We start from the raw sequence: 17,421 nt of genomic DNA, 5'->3' as shown, positions 1-17,421 counted from the left end.
AAAATCAAAAACACCAATGATAGCCTTTGCTGGAGAGGTTGTGGAGAAAGGGGTACACTCATCCATTGCTGGTGGGAATGCAAACTTGTGCAACCACTCTGGAAAGCAGTGTGGAGGTTTCTCAGGAAATTCGGGATCAACCTACCCATGGACCTAAACATAATTTTAATTAATTCTAGTAGGCGATTTTTTAAGATACACCCTCTGGGGCCAGGTATGGTGGTACATGCCTTCATTCCCAGCACTGAGGAGGCAGAGACAGGAAGATCATTAACTTAAAAGCTAGCCTGGTCTACATAGCAAGTTCCAGGCTAGCCAAAGCTATATAGTGAGATCCTGTTTAGAAAAAAAAATGCACTCTCTGAATAGTAGTAATTCCAGGATCAAAAGTGTGAGCCTCTGGGAACCAGTGCCAAACTAGCAACTATGTTCTACAACAAAACAAGCACCCAATACTTTCAATTAAAAAAAAAAAAAACTTACATTTTTCTACTTTTTAGTATATTTAGAAATATGCTATCTTTCTCTAGCATAGGCTGATTTGGAACTCCCTATGTACCCAAGGATGACATTTGAAGTCCTGACCTTTGACCGTGACCTTCTGCGTGTAGGAGCTGTGCCATCACACTTCACCGAGCCGTACTGGGGTTTGCACGCAGGACCTTGCGCATGCCAGGCAAGCACTGTGCTTCCTGAGCCAAGGCCCTTGGCCAGTCCCCTGCACACTTCTGGTAAGGAATGCTGGCTTGGATATATTGTCCCTTTCCCCATCGCAATGCTGGCCAAGGCTTTACACGACAAACACTGGCCACCTTTGATAGTTATTCTGGGATTCATTTTGCCTTATGCTGTGGGATGAGAGTTGATGTATTTTATACATTGTACCACTGCTGCTCTTCTGTCCCCATCTGTGAAACTGGCCTTGCCTTGTGCGTGTGACAGCGCCATAGTCAAATGTGTTCCTAAGCTACTTACGCTGTTCAGTTGACCCACTCTCTGTTTCTTAGCCTAGAACTATAATCAGACCAATTCTACTATTGGGGCCATGTATGTGTGTGAATTCTAAAGCTTTTTATACCTGTTTCCACTTTACTATTTGTTTTACTCCCCTTTTGTTGGCTTCTTGGTGTCCAGTAAAGCTAAAAAGGAAGTTACCGAGGCCTGATGGTTTCCATCCATCTTCCCGTCCATCCACATCACTCCCTTTTCACTCCTCCCCTTGCTATGACTGCACATTTCTTGTGGAGGCCTATGCTACGGAGGTCACTGTTTTGTTCTTATGCTTTTCCTCATTACAATTTTCTGACAGTCTGTATTAATCTTAGGTTCCAGCAGTCTCTCGAGTACATGGGACTTCCTGGCATTTTGTTTCCAACGTTAATATATTCTAAACCAGCAAAAGATAGGACATTCTTCTCTCCAAGGCGTAGTTTAGTGTGTGTGTGTGTGTGTGTGTGTGTGTGTGTGTGTTATAGTGAGACAGGGTCTCACTTTGTAACCCATGCTGGCCTTGAACTCAGTAATCCCCCTGTCTCAATCTTCCAGATTGTTATTATAGGAGTGAGCCACCACACTGTGTTATAAAATAAATTTAGTTTACTTTGTTCAAGATATCTTTTCTAAATTTCTAATTATGTGAATATGTGTTTGTGTGTGGGCATGTGAGGGTAAATGCAGTGCCCTAACATGCCAGAAGGGGGTATCGGATGCCCTGGAGCTGGAGCTACTGACTATTAAGAGCCACCTGATTGTGGGTGCTTGGAAACCTAACTCAGATCTTTTGGAGGACCAGTATATGCTGTTACCCGACTCAGCCAGTTCTCCAGACCTATAAAATATATTTTAAATCAACTTTGTGGGGTGCAACACTATAAAATAAAGATGATAATACAGGTATAATTCAGATGTTATATATTCAAGTGTATAATTCATGAGACTGCAGAAAATGGAGCATTCCTATCTCTCTCCTTGCTCTCTCATCAGTCTGACTGTTGTCTATTTAGGTGTCTTTGCGTTTCTATTGTTGCAATGAAACACCATGACCAAAGAGCATTGGGGAGGAAAGGGTTTACTCGACTTATGCTTCCACATTCTGTACAACACTGAAGGAAGCCAAGGCAGGAACCCAAGCAGGGCCGGATCCTGGAGGCAGGAGCTGATGCAGACGCCATGGAGGGGAGTGGCTTTGCTTCATGTCATTTGCTCAGCATGCCTTCTTATAGAATCCAGGACCACCAGCCCAGCCATGGGACCACCAGCCCAGCCATGGCACCACCCACCTTGGGCTGGGCCCTCCCCCATGGATCACTAATTGGGAAAATGCCTTACAGCTGGATCTCATGGAGGTATTTCCTCAATGGAGGCTCCTTCCTCTCTGATGACTCGAGCCTGTGTCAGGTTGACTCACAAACCCAGCTAGTACACTAGAGTAGACACTTGCCAGAATTGGTCTCTTTTTCTCATGGTCTGTGTCTTCTGGGTTGACCGCAGACCTTGCATTGTTTCCTGATAAATACACAGCAGCAAGAAGGATGCACATCACACAGCACTAAAATACGTCTTTGCCGGTCGGCTTCCTGCACTGTGAGGTTGGCATTTGGCCCATGGCTTCAGAATTCTCCCTTTGTCTGGCCTGTATCAACCCAGTGCATCACTAGGGGACTGTTCTGGGGAAGATCTGCTCCCCTCATGGCATTTGAAAAGCAATGACAAGGAGACGAAGGGGCCCAAGGTGATGCTAGTAGCTCTACAGCATTCCCAGGTTCCCATGTCTCACTCTTGCTTGAAGTTGTCTCAAAGCTGGTTTCATCTCAATAGTCCCACCGAGTCTACTACCTGTCCCGCAGAACCCCTCACACATCAACTCATTATCCTCAGTTTTATTCATCCAAATGCCTGGGCCATTTTGTCGTCTCTGATGTATGTCCTATCTCAGTGTGTCACACGGACAGCCGTGCTCCAAACACTCTGTCATACGCACTGCGAAACTGAACGTGTGTTCCAATACTGTTCAAGTAATCACAGTCCCCGTGCCTCCTTCTCTGCGGCTCTTGCAGTGATTCCCCCAACATGGTACAGGCTCTAGTTAAAGCTACCTGCTGCTCCCCTAAATCCATCCCAGTGGTCTCTACTCCTTCTCATCTCTTGGTTAGTGCTCAGGTCACCATGACAGGGAGCACAGTCAGAGCTGAGAAACCTAATCAGACAAGCAACCCTCTGCCACCTCAGTCTGCTGGCTCCCACTGGCAGGAGCACTGTCATGGACTCTCCATGTCCTCCTTCCCAGAGAGCAAACATGCAAGTGGTGAGAAACATAGAGTGGAAGATGCTGTTGAAAGCTTAGTAGGGACAACACCATCTGTAGACTTGACCCCTGAAGAATTCTGAGCCAGGTAAATCGCTTTGAAAGCAAAGAACTTTGTTCTGAGCCAGTGCTACACTGAGTTGAAGGAATCAAGCCATCGGCACTTCCTCCCAAGAAGACGGGTAGAGGAAGGACAGATGCTCAGAGCCCTGAAGACCCATATCTGCACCACGATGCACCCACAAACCGCGAATATGGCCTCACGTCCTCCGAGCACAGAAACAGGAATATCGGGAAGATCTTGTTGAGGATGTGAATCAGATAAACTTCTTAGGAAATGACCAAAGAGGATCTAAGGTCAAAGTCAAAACGTGGCTCTTCCTGGAATAGCAGGTCACAGCGGCCGATTTGGAACCAGGCTGATCCTAGTGCCTTCAGCAAGCCAGATAAGCACTGGAGATTATGTTGGCTTAGTCACGAACATGGCTTTCATTCACTGCAAATGCGAACCACTTAAAAAGGAGCTCATTTCCTTCTTTAATGACTCATGTGGGAAAGAGCAGTCAGAGCCAGAAAGGGTCTGGCTCCTTAGTGTTTGATGGAAATTCGGTGGGAATCAACAGACTGCAGTTGCACCCTGTTTTAGCTGCATCAGCTGAAAACCAAAGTGCCCCTTATTTAATTGTTATTTTCATTTCCTCCTTGTTGTACCAGAGAGGAAACCAAGGTCTTCATGCTAACATTTCACCACTGAGCCACATCCTTAATCCTTCAGCTTTTTTTCTTCTATTTTTGTTGTTGTTGTTTGTTTGAGACACAATTTTACTAACTTGTCCAGTCTGACTTTGGACTCATTGCATAGCCCAGGTAGGTATTGATCTTACAACCTTCTTGCAAGAGAGGTCTTGCCTTGACCTCTCATGTGGCTAGAATTAAGGACATGCGCCATCACACCTGGCAAACATTTGTTCTTTAGAACAAAATACTCAGACTGTGGTCAGTTTGTTCAGACTATCAGGCAATTTGTTCTTTCTTCAAATATTTATTGGGTGCTAAGAACATCCCTTAGCTCTGGTTGGAGAAATGAGCACTGAGTGAGGCAGGCGTGCTGGATTTTCTCTCTATAGCCTCAAGTCTAAGAAAGAAGGAAACTTGAACACTTCTTGAGTTGAAGTGCAGCAAGAAGGAGCTGTTTGTTCGTTCTGGTGGCCCAAAAACAAAACAACCACGCAGAAACTGAACTAATTAAAACACTACTTGGCCTATTAGCTCTAGCTTATTATTGGCTCTTATATAAATTTAACTCATTTCTATTAATCTGTATATCGCCATGTGGCAGTGGCTTACCAGTAAAGATTTAGCACGTCTGACTTTGGCAGTGGCTCCATAGTGTCTCTCTGACTCTGCCTCCTTTCTCCCAGCATGCCATTTAGTTTTCCCTGCCTAGCTCTGCTCCCCTGTAGCTCTGCTATAGGCCCAAAGCAGTTCCTTTATTAACCAATGAAAGCAACATATAGATGGAAGGATCTCCTACATCATTGAAGTTGTAATGGAATTGTAAGGATGGAAACCAGAGGACACGGGGCTGGAGAGGCAACACAAAGATTAAGTGTGCCCACTACCCTTTCAGAGGACTGGAGTTCAGTTCCCAGCACCCATGCTAGATGGCTCACAACAACCTGTACCTCCTGCTCCAGGGGATCTGAGGCCTTTTTCTTGCCTCCATACACACATGCATGACTTGGCATGCTCATGTGTGCATGTGTTCGAGTGCATGCACACACACACACACACACACACACACGGACTCTGTAGTAGAAACAGTGGCCAGTAACTAAAGTACAGTGAATGCAAAGAAGAGTAAAGGGAGATGAAACAAAACAAGCCACGCCTCAGGTCTTAGAGCAATAGGAAGGCAGCCAGGAGCTGCAAGGACATGGCGAGTCCGTTTTGTTTAAGAGAGTATCCCTGGAAAGTCAACCGTGCTCCAGTGGAAGGCCACACATCCGAGGGTCCATGGGCAGCACAAACAGGACTCAGTGTTGTTGTTTTTTTTTAAATGACACCAAACTGGGAAGTGGTGTAGGAGGTCCTTCTGTTTGTGTGTTTCTTTCATTGGTTAATGAATAAAGAAACTGCCTTGGCCTAGTTGATAGGGCAGAATTTAGGTTGGCAGGGAAAACTAAATGACATGCTGGGAAAAAGGAGACAGAGTCAGAGAGAGACACCATGGAGCTGCCAGAATCAGACATGACAAATTTTTCCTAGTAAGCCACTGACATGTGGGGACACATAGATTAATAGAAATGGGCTAAATCAAGGTGTAAGAGTTAACCAATAAGATGTTTGAGCTAATAGGCCAAACAGCGATTTAATGAACACAGTTTCTGTGTGGTTATTTTGGGACTAAGCTAGCTGGGTGGCAGGGACAAACAAGCGGCTTTCTCCCCTACAATAGAGAAGTCAGGAAAGAGGGTAGGATCTTGGAAGAGTAGGGTGAATACAGTTAATATAATATGTGAAATCCACAAAGAACTGGCAGAAATGGGGGGAAGCTTCAATATCAAGGTGCCTCGTGGGATTTAAATCACAATGCTAGTGGTGGGAAGGAAAAATCGGAATAAGGAAGGGACACACAGGACAGAAGCCAAGCCGAAGGCGGCTCCTGATTGCCTGCTCTTAGGAGGGACATCACATTAGTTGCAGCTAGGCACATCCTCTTCTAGAAGTGATCATCTCATAACCTAGCTGTGTGTCTGCACAAACAGCAATCTGTCACTGGGGGTAAGAGCCTCCTCATGTGTTGGGTTTGCCTTGTATGTTTCTATGAGCTTTTTCAGACATTTTTCTGTGCCTGGGTTTGGCATCTAAAGCCTATGTAACTATTTGCTGACTGCCCTGGAACTCAATCTGTAGACCAGGCTTGAACTCATGGAGATCTGCCTGCCTTATCCTCTGCCTCCCAAGTGTTGGGATTAAAGGTGTGTGCCACCACCGCCTGTCTGAATTTGGCAATATTTAATTGATAAATAAATATGTGTTCAAAAACGTTGAGGAAAGGACTAGAGAGGTGGTTCACTGGTTAAGAATGCTCGCTGCTCTTCCAGAGGACCTGAGATTGTTTCCCAGCAGGCAGCTCATAACCTCCTGTAACTCCAGCTCCAGGAGATCTGATGCCCTCCTCTGGCCTTCTCAGCATCTGTACACCAGTGACACACCTTCACACATGCAGCATACACATACACACACACCCTCTCACATTCACACACACATACACACACACTCACACATATACACATACACACAATTCACAAATACACAACTCACACACACTGACACACATGCCCTCTCACATTCACACATACATATACACACATACTCACACATACATGTGCACACATTCACATATATACACACAATTGACACATGCACACACTCAAACACACACAGAAAATTTTTTTAATTTTTTCAAAAATGTCACAGGATGGATTTATGAGATGTGCAACTGCCTATTTAACACTAGGGTTAACTTTTGGAGTATGATAGAGGACCAACTCTTGCATACACTTATCTGTGCAAGCAGTGTATGTGGTTGTGTCTGTGTGTGATGTCATGGTTCCCTGAAAACATTGTAAAAAGACCATCACATCTGATTCTGGCCCACAGATACCAGATACCAGGCTGAGATAGAATACCCTGTTGGGTTTGTAAAAACAAGGTGCACAAAACCACTTAGATAGCTCTTTGAGTCCCATGACCTCTGAGCAAAAGATAGTCAGAAATAATTTTTGAATGAGATTTGGGAAGTAGGATTTGGAAGACTTGGGAAGAACTTTGAATAGAATTGTCTCCAAGGAAAATAACAGGAGAAAATCTTTTGACTGTATGCTATGAGAAGGGGATATAGAAGATGATCTCATGAGGCCAGGACATGTCAGCTGCAGCTTGGGGAACAATGGGCACAAATATCGAGCTGTCCTTCGTGAATCTGAAGGATGAGAGGCTAGGTTAAGAGGTAAAGTTGGGGACATTCCATAAATTCACCCCCACCTATGAGAGCTATGTTGTGACTCTTGAGGCTCCCATACACCCAGATAGCACTGAAAAAGTTCAAGGATGCCTGCTGCCCTTGGTCTCTACTGTCCCAGCCTTCCACAGCACACTCTCCCACCATTCATCGGTGATGCAGAATCTCAAAGACTAAAGGCTGTACTTCAGCCTTGGGAACATGTTCCCTCAAGATCAGCACATAATACAGCGAAAGCTCTTGGCAAATGGCAATTCGCCACAGAATTACAAGGCATGGCTTCATCTGGCGCTGCGTGTGACACGTGTTTACTACATGAGAACGACCCCTCTTTCAGATACAACACAGGAACACGTGACGCTGTTTCTCCCAGGTCCTCTTTGCCTGGCGCTGGCTTCTGTTCCACTTAAGACTTCATGGTTTTAAACTTGGCCAGGGAAATTTTAAAAAGTATAAAACAGTTAAGTTCTCATCAAACATTTTCCGTAATGCTCCCTTTTGCTCCCCACCCCACCCCTCAGTTTTGTTTCTTTGGGAAAATGCCAAGGAAAATATTTCAAGTGATTCTTTTAAAGGACAAAGAGGAAGTTAAATGAAGCTAAATAAAGCTGAGGGTTTTTTTTTTCTTTTTTGAGAGATAGCTAATAGCACAATGGACAGACTCCATATCTGAAATTAACCTGTTTGAAAATCTGGTGTGTCTCCTCACTCAGAAATAAAAGCAACAGCAACAATAAAACTTAGTCAAAAGATCATGAAAATACACAAAACTTTATTTTGAATAATTAGCCGTCCGTTCTCTTGGCTCCCTTTAGAGTCAACGATGCCTGCTTTTAGGTGATGAAAAACACAAGGAGACTTAAACGTTGGCATTGCTCTGCTGGCGTTTTGCCCTTTAATTCAAGAGTCTTACTGGGACTGTCCAGGAATATATTTGCATGTGGCAGTAGGAGGAACTGAATTGTCTGAGGACAGAGCACGCTCCTTCCTGGGGGAAACAGGAACCAAGACACATGCTGAGCACAGTAGCATACTGACTTGAAGTAGGAGCTAGAATATCAGAAAGCGCCTGCGCAGCAGGGAGCAGCGTCTAAAGCTAAACTGTGAAAGGCTCAACTCCTCAGTCATCCACCCTGCTTTGCTTAGCCTCAGGCTAAGGCAGTCCTTCTCAACCTTGCTAATGCTGCGACCCTTTAATACAACTCTTGCCGTGGTGACCCCAACTACAAAATTATTTCGTTGCTACTTCATAACTGTAATTTTGCTGCTGTTTGAATCATGATGGAAATATCTGGTATGCGGGAGAGTCTTCGGAGACCCTTGTGAAAGGGTCATTCGACCCCCTCCGAGGGGTGGAGACCCAGGGGTTGAGAACTGACGTCTTAAGGGCTCCAACTACAGGGCAGTCTGCTACTTCGCTTCCCTCACCTGCCTGGAGAGCTGTTCAGAAGACAGATCCTATCAGCACACCTCAGCACCTGTGGAGCCTACAGGGTGGGGTTTGGATGGTTCATGAAGAGGAAGCAGAAGAGTGGTCCTCTTCTGACCTCCCAAAGGCCCCCGCACTTTCAGAGCCCAGCGAACTGGTTAAAAGCAAGGTTCAAAGCAGCGATTCTGGAGGAAAGAGAATCTGTGAGCATTTTAGCCCATTTGTAAGTTTAAAACAGATTACCACTGGAAAGGCAACTGACACAGGAAAGAAACTGATTTCTCACCCTTCTGGAGGTTGAACAATCCAAGGTAGAGGGTATGGGTCTTGCATCCTTTGGTGAAGGCCTTCATGGGCTCCTGTGGTGGAGAGACACAAAGCATCCCCGTGTAGTCTTTCTTTCCTTTGCTTATAAAGCTGCAATCACATCGGATTAGGGCCCCACCATCACGGCCTTATCTAGCCTTAATTGCCTCCACAGAGTCTCTCCTTGGCTTCAACTACCCTCTTAACACCTCACATTGAGAAATGTGTTTAGTATGAATGGTGGGGACATTCAAACCATTTATTACTCAAGAAAATATGACTCACTGAAGTTCTTTTCAAATAGATTTAATACCCAGTGGGTGGCTCACATGAATCTTGATAACATTGTGTGGTGACTGGAATGAGAAGGGTCTCCCATGGGCTTACGTATTTGCACACTTTGCTTCTAGTTAATAGAATTATTTGGAGAAGTTATGAGGCTTATATGTCATGAGTCTTGTTGAAGAAGTACAACTCTGGGGGCTGGCTTTAAGAGTCTATAGCCTTGTCCTATTTCCAGCTTGTTTTCTGCTTTCTCTGTGTGGGTAAATATGTGATCTCTCAGCTTTCCACTCCTGTCACAAAGCCTTCTCCACTGATAACAACACAAAACCATCTAGAATGGACTCTTACTTAAATGTCATTTGGTAATGGCATTTGTTCATAGCAACAGAAAAGTAGCTAAGACATGTTCTGGTGACAACCACAGAACAACCTGCCGGTGTCCATATCACCTGGTCCAAGTGTCAGTGTTTAAAATGGCAGCTATGATTCCGTTGCCAGATTACTGCTAAGGTTGCCTAGCAACCCAAGACTAAATGTGCTGATTTCTAGTCAGGGGTTATGATATATGTTATGAAATACTGGGATTTGAACCTAAGGTTATGCCAGAGTAGGGAAGTACTGTACCCCTGAGTTATATCCCTAGTCTTCTCTCTCTCTCTCTCTCTCTCTCTCTCTCTCTCTCTCTCTCTCTCTCTCTCTCTCTCTCTCTCTTTCTCTCTGTCACTAAAGTCCTCAAGTTGTCCTTGAACTTATTCTGATGTCCAGACAGACCTTAAATTTTCAATCCTCCTGCCTCAGCCTTCCAAGTTCCCTGGGATTACATCCAGATAGCAAAGGGCACTGAATATAGCGCTTCATTATTCATGTCACCAACACGGATATTCTCTGTATAGTTCCTGTCTCTATGTCACTAACAACGTCACTTCCCAGAGGACCTGGGGACTCGGGGAGGTTACAGAATAGCAGTCTTTTGAAATTCTGCTTACTATGTATGTGTTCATGTTTGCATGCAAGCACATATGTGTGCAAATGTACATTTGTGTATATGTGGAGGCCAGAGCAGAGATCAGCCTTGAATGTTGTTCTTCAGGATATCTTTGGCCTTATTTTTGTTTCTTTATTTGTTTGGGGTTGTATTTTGCTTTTGCTTTTGTCTCTTGAGACAGGTTTTCTCTGAACCTGAAGCTTACCAGTTCGACTAGACCTGCCGGCCAGTGTACCCTTCTGTCTCTACCCCGCCTTGTCCAAAGATTGCAGGCAAGTGCCTCACAGCCAGCTTCTTCATGTGGGTTCTGGAGATCAAACTCTGACCTCATGCTTATATGGTAAGCACTATACTGATGAAGCCGTATCTCCAGACTCCTGCTTGCTTCTGCATTGTGCTCAGATCAAGGGTGACTGTTGTGAGTGACAACTGCAAATACGCCCCTCCTTACAATGGCATGACCAGTAAGCTGTGCTTCCATTTTCTCTTTCCTTTCAATGAGTTCTTCTTGGTAAGACAGATTCTAGATGTACTAACTCTTATGTAAGTCTTTCAGATTGATGGATTTATGTAGGTTTGTCCACTTCCCAGAATGAAAGCTGGAATACCTGGTATGTTTACATAAAAATTTGTTTTTCCTTCTTATGCACCAGAAATTAACATCAGAAAAAATGGGTAACTTATAATTTTATAGCATAGCCATGTGCATCTGTATATAAAATTGAATATAGTTATTATCTACAGCAAAGATAGTTTTCTACACTTCTTCTCTCACCTTTATAAAGAGTTAAAAGACCCTTCCTGAAGAACAGTGAGCCTCCCCTGAGAATTAGTATGAGTCTCTTGCCCCGGTCAGACAGAGCCTGCATCCAATAGTTGTATCAACGTTCTCGAAGTGGTCTATTTGGTGCTGTTGTAAGAGAAACTAAGAATAACATAGAGTGTCTATAGTCCAGCCACCTGCATTTGAGAAAGTCAGTGCTGGTGTTGCGCAGTTAAGAGCACTTGCTGCTCTTCCAAGGACCTGGGTTCTGTGCCCAGCACCCACATTGGGTGGCTCACAACCACCTGTTACTAGCTGGCCCCATGCACCCTGCCAGGTAAACAAGACACTTTTCCAACTGATTCCTCTTCATCCTACTGAAACAGAGCATATCTGGGGCCCCGGAGCATGCAAGCCAGGTCACGTCATCTTCCGCTGAGAGCAGTGAGGAGCCCTTCCTGTTTATCCTTCTTGAGGACGTCAACTTTTCCCCAGTTTATTTCCTGGAACTCTTTCATCCCTCCGTGTTCTCCACACCCTCCCTCCAGCTTCTCTTCATCACTTAGTTGGACACCCTTAAAGTTCACTCTAGACTGCCAGGATCCTAAGCAAGACAAAGAGGACAGACATCTTCCAACTTCGACTTGAAATCCTCATCTGTGTGAGAGAAGTGACAGAAGATGACAAATGGAAGAGTTATCTAAGCAGAAAGGCAAATTCCTAAGAGGGGCCCGATGGATCTCTCCACCCGGCCCTAACATGGGCACAATTCTCTGAGCTTGCCTAAGAACTCTTTATTTTTATGTAAATGACATTTAACAGTCTTTACGACAGTGAGTGACCAATTATTGATAGCAAAAACCATAGGAGTTGTAAGAACATCAACAATCATTTAAATGCCAGGTCAAGTTTAGGAGGAAGACCTCATGAAATCAGGATTTTTCTCTTAGAGCAATATCACAAATACTTTCTCACTTCCCTTTATAACAGAGCTAAGTGTCGCCAAAATACCTGATTTACCAAACAGCACTCAAAGCAAACAGACTATAGTGAGCAGAAAGTTTTGTTTTTGTTTTTAAGCTACGATAGAATTAGAATGATAGGAGTTCAGGGAAGACTTGCAGAGATAAGACATTAGAGAACAGGTGAAGGCCGAATCCAGAACTTCAAGTGTTGACTAAGGAAATTACTAATCAGAAATAATGAAAGACAGAGGACTCAAAACGTTGGGGTGTGAGTTGTTTGCGGTAGAGGATCCTGTGAGCAAACTGCAGGGTCGGTGGTGAGTGGAGAAGACAGAGGCTTCTATGACCGTGGACTCCCATCAACCAGGAGACCCGTGCGTGGCTTGCAGGAAGCAGAAGGGCAAGGGAAAGAGGAGACTCCTGACTGTCAACCCAATATCACTCGAAGCAAAGTGATGGAAAATACCCCAGAAAAGAAAGAAAAAGTGTCTTGGTAGGCTATCATTTCTCCAGCTGTACCTACAGAGAGCTTCTGACACCTTTCGGAGGGTTTAAAAATGACATCCTGATGACTGGAGTGTATGAGAAAGTGACAATATTTAGTAATTAATACATGTAGAAAAGTATCGAAACACACATATTCGTGAGGATGGGTTCCTTCAGCCTGTACTTCCTACAGGTTAAGATTAAAACAGAAACAAGAGAAAGGAATCATATAATGTGAAATAAACCCTGAGCTGAAACACAGACATAAACACTGGCCCTCATCTGTCACACGCTGAAGGGCCGAGTAGAATTAAATTTGCAGTCACCCTGAGGACATGCTGTAGCTGAGAATGTCCTGTCCAGTCCCAACTCCCATGAGCTCATTTTTTACTATTTTTTGAAGTAAAATTGAGACTCTTTCTTGCCATTTCCTGTCCATCCAATAGACAGCACCCTGTTTAGGAAGAATCTCCCAGACACATCCGCTCCCCGACACTCACTTTGTATAAGTTGCTTGACCTCAGTTCTAACATAGCTGAAACTCAATGCACCCCTGCAGGGGCAGCCTGAGATTACTGTCTATGGGGTTTGCCTTGTCTGGCTCTCTTTCCTCCTCTGTCTCGTCCAGCATATTCACTTCCTGGTCACTTCCCTTAGTCTGCACATCCCTGAGTCCTGGATGTCTGCTTCTAAGGCCAAGGACCCAGCATAGTCCTTTGAGATTCCCACTGGAAAATTATAAGCACCTCTAAAGACAAATGCTCCAGAAAACAAACAAGGGGTGAAAATCCACCGGAGACATTACAGAAACAAAGAAGTATTACTGAAGCAAGCAACTTCACATGGCAGAAAACTAACCTGAGCAAATACACCAGTTACCCCGGAAATGGTCCAGGATGCAGAGGGAGAGGACCCAAATGGGGAATGTGACAGGGTTTGAGATGCAAGACTGTGATGCTGTGGGTTGACTGGGGCCGCATAGCAGCTCCTGAAAGGAGTGGAGGGAGTTGCTGATAGAGCAATAGCGGGAGGATGTGCAAAGCCTACAAATGTGAGGGAAAAGAAAAGAGGTGGCCAGAGAAATAAAACTAAATGTTCATGAAAGAGATGCACTGATGTGGGAGTGATTTCTTGCTAATAAAGAAACTGCCTAGGCCCATTTGATAGGCCAACCCTTAGGTAGGCAGAGAAAACAGAACAGGATGCTGGGAGAAAGAAGCTGAGTCAGGGAGTTGCCATGATTCTCCCACTCCAGACAAACGCAGGTTAACATCTTTCCTGGTAAGCCAGCTCGTGGGCTACACAGATTATTAGAAATGGGTTAGATTAATATGTAAGAGCTAGCCAATAAGAAGCTACAGATAACGGGCCAGGCAGTGTTTAAAAGAATACAGTGTAATTATTTTGGGCATAAGCCTGCCATGTGGGAGCCAGGGCTGCTGGAACGCAGCCCTGCCACTCCTAACACTACAATGCACACCACAAAAGGACACAGAATATGAACCCTGACTGAGAGGCGGCTTCGTCCATTAGTGCTTCCTATGTAAAGATAAGGACCTGAGTTTGATTGTTAGCATCCATGTAAAAAGGCAGGCATGGTGTGATGCACAAATCACCAGAGGTCCCCATGGAGGAACCAATAGTAGTCTTACTTAGAGAGCAATGGAGAAGGGTTTTAGGCAGGAGCTGAGTGATCATAAAGCAGCTCCCTTCCCAAAGGTCTGCATCAAGCGTAATAATAATTCCCCATCCTCCCCTGCAGCGCACCATGCCTCTGTCTGTGCTCTATGAGCTACAATACAGTTCACGAGCTTCGGGCAAGGGGCTGAAGGTTGAGGAAACACAAACACACAGAGAGATAGACAGACACACAAACGTCTAATCACTGGTACAAAGCTCTTTATTCCATAGCACCATGGAGGCTTAAATATCCAGCAGTCAATAGCCAACAAGTGAAAGTCCCATCATCTGATCCTCTAGGCAAGGCACAGCTTTTAGTAACTCCAATCAGAAGGCTCTAGCAGGGAAGAGCAGCTGAAGGCCAGGCAGGGATTGGAGTTACTAAAAGCAAAACAACAACAACCAAAAAAAAAAATCACAAGTTCAAGTCCAGCCTGGTCTACAGGAGCTAGTTCCTATTTTTTCCCCCACTGGTTTCCTAAAGTTCTTCAGGTCAATGGTTAAACCTTCATTCTGGCTGCTGGCCTGCTGTGCATTAGCAGGTATTGGTGGGGATGGTTGCTGCTGCTGCTGGTGGTGGTGATGTTGATGGTGCTTCCTTGGGGTATGGTTCTGCTTGATTGGGACTCACCAGGAGGCTCATCAAGCTCATCATTTTCCACAACCCGAACATATTGGTCTGGTACCCAAATGGGCTTGTCCATTCCTGGAGGAAAAACACAAACAGCTCCTCTCACCCTAGCCAACAGGGTATGGTCTCCTACCATTGTCCTGTAATAAGGTCTTTCCATCATACCTATCCTATCGTATTTGGCATTCACAAATCACCAGAGGTCCCCATGGGGGAATCAATGAGTTTAGTAGTCTTACTCACAGAGCAATGGAGAAGGGTTTAGGCAGGAGCTGAGTGATCATAAAGCAGCTCCCTCCCCAAAGGTCTGCATCAAGCATGAATAATAATTCCCCATCCTCCCCTAGTCCTTCCAAGTCTATACATTCAAGTCCTTAGATCCAAAGACCACAGGCAGGATTAAGGCAGAATTGAATACAACAGGTTTAGAATAGTGACTGGATGCCCATGTGAGTATCCCATGACTTTCCCCACCACTCCTAGGAAGAAACACTAACAGCAAAAGTCGGGCCCTGATGATCCAGCATTGAAATCCTGTAGGTGGCAGTGTTTGGATCAGAGGATAGTGCTATACAAAAGGCTCAGAGGCTAGACAGCCTCACCAGATCAGGAAGGCCTGGGCTCCATCAAGAATCTGTCTCAAAACCCAAGGCAGACAGATCCTGAAAAACAACACTCAACAGGTACAGGGAAGCAACTGGTGAGTGAGGATGCCAGAGCCAGAGACCAATGTGGGTCAGGGCATGAATCTGGGACCTTTGAGGGAGTAGACCTGAGCCAGGACACCTGCAGGTCTGAGCATGAGTCTGGGACCTCCAAGGGAGTAGGCCTGAACCAGGTCCTCTGTGGGTCCAGATGCACCCAAGTCTGGGACCTCCAAAGGATAAGATCAGAGCCAGAGACCTTGCATGACCAATCCCAAGCCAGGGACCTCCACAGGAGGAGATCCAGGCCAGGAACATTTACAGAAACAGGTCTGAGCTGGCAACCAGAGTAGGTCTGAGACAGCAAACTCCACTAGAATGGAGCAAACCCTGGGAGCACTGAGCGACCTCCAGGAACATGGAGTGACCAACGAGGTAACTAGAACCGTAGCACTGACTGTACCTTGAGGAACAACCATCTGAGCCTTGGATTCACTGCCAACTAGAATAATAATCACAGACAGACCAATCACACCAATTAGAGCAAAAGATGAGTAGACAAGAAAAGAACACACACAACACCACAAAGAGAAACATGACACCAGTAAAATCTAGTGACTCCACAACAGTAAAATTTGAACAATCAAATATAGATGAAGCAGAAGAAAATGACCTAAAAAATAACTTCAGGAGAATCTTTGAGAGTCTTAAAGAGGAAATGAGAAATTCCCTTAAAGAAATGGAGGGAAAGACAAACAAAAAATTGGAAGACATCAGCAAATCCCTTAAAGAAAACCAAGAAAAAGCAATCAAACATATGAAAGAAATTATTTAAGACTTGAAAACTGAAATAGAGACAATAAAGAAAACACAAGCTGAGGGAATTATAGAAACATAAATCATGAGAAAATGATCAGGAACCACAAAAGCAAACATAAACAGCAGAATACAAGAGACAAAAAAGAGAATCTCAAGCACTGAAGATACAATAGAGAAAATGGACTCATCAGTCAAAGAAAATGTTAAATCTAACAAAAACTTAACACAAAATATCCAGGAGATATGGGACACCATGAAAAGACCAAACCTAAGAATAATAGGTATAGAAGGAGAAGAAATTCAACTCAAAAGCACAGAAAATATATTTAACAAGGGCTGGAGAGATGGTTCAGTGGTTAAGAGCACCTGCTCTTCCAAAGTCCTGAGTTCAATTCCCGGCAATCGTATGGTGGCTCACAACCATCTGTAATGAGATCTGGTGCCCTCTTCTGGCCTGCATACATACATACATACAGAATATTGTATACATAATAAATAAATAAATAAATAAATATTTAAAAAATATATTTAACAAAATCTAGAAGAAAACTTTCCCAACCTTAAGAAAGATATGCCTATGAAGATACAAGAAGCATATAGAATACCAAATAGACTGGATCAAAAAAAAAAGCCTCATTGCTACATAATAATCAAAACACTAAACATACAGAATAAAGCAAGAATATTAAGAGCAGCAAAGGAAAAAGACCAAGAAACATATAAAGGCAAACCTATCAGAATTACACCTGACTTCTCATTGGAGACAATGAAAGCCAGAAGGTCATGTTCAAGTGCTATGCAGACATTAAGAGACCACGGATGCCAGCCCAAACCACAATACTTAGCAAGACTTTCAATCACTATAGAAGGATAAAACAAGATATTCCATGACAAAACCAGATTTAACCAATACCTAGCCTCAAACCCAGCCCTACACAAAGTACTAGAAGGAAAACTCCAACCCACAGCCGCAAATCCCAAAGAAGGAAAAAACACACAAATTAATGTCACCAACAATGAAAACTAAATTAACAGAAGATAGAAATCTCTGGTCATTAATATCCCTTAACATAAATGGACTCAACTCACCTATAAAA

This window comes from Alexandromys fortis, unplaced genomic scaffold (genome assembly GCF_014885135.2).
Source record: "Alexandromys fortis isolate MF-2015 unplaced genomic scaffold, M_Fortis_MF-2015_v1.1 scaffold_21, whole genome shotgun sequence".
In the NCBI taxonomy this organism is placed as follows: domain Eukaryota; kingdom Metazoa; phylum Chordata; class Mammalia; order Rodentia; family Cricetidae; genus Alexandromys; species Alexandromys fortis.
Note: the sequence above shows the minus strand (reverse complement) of the source record.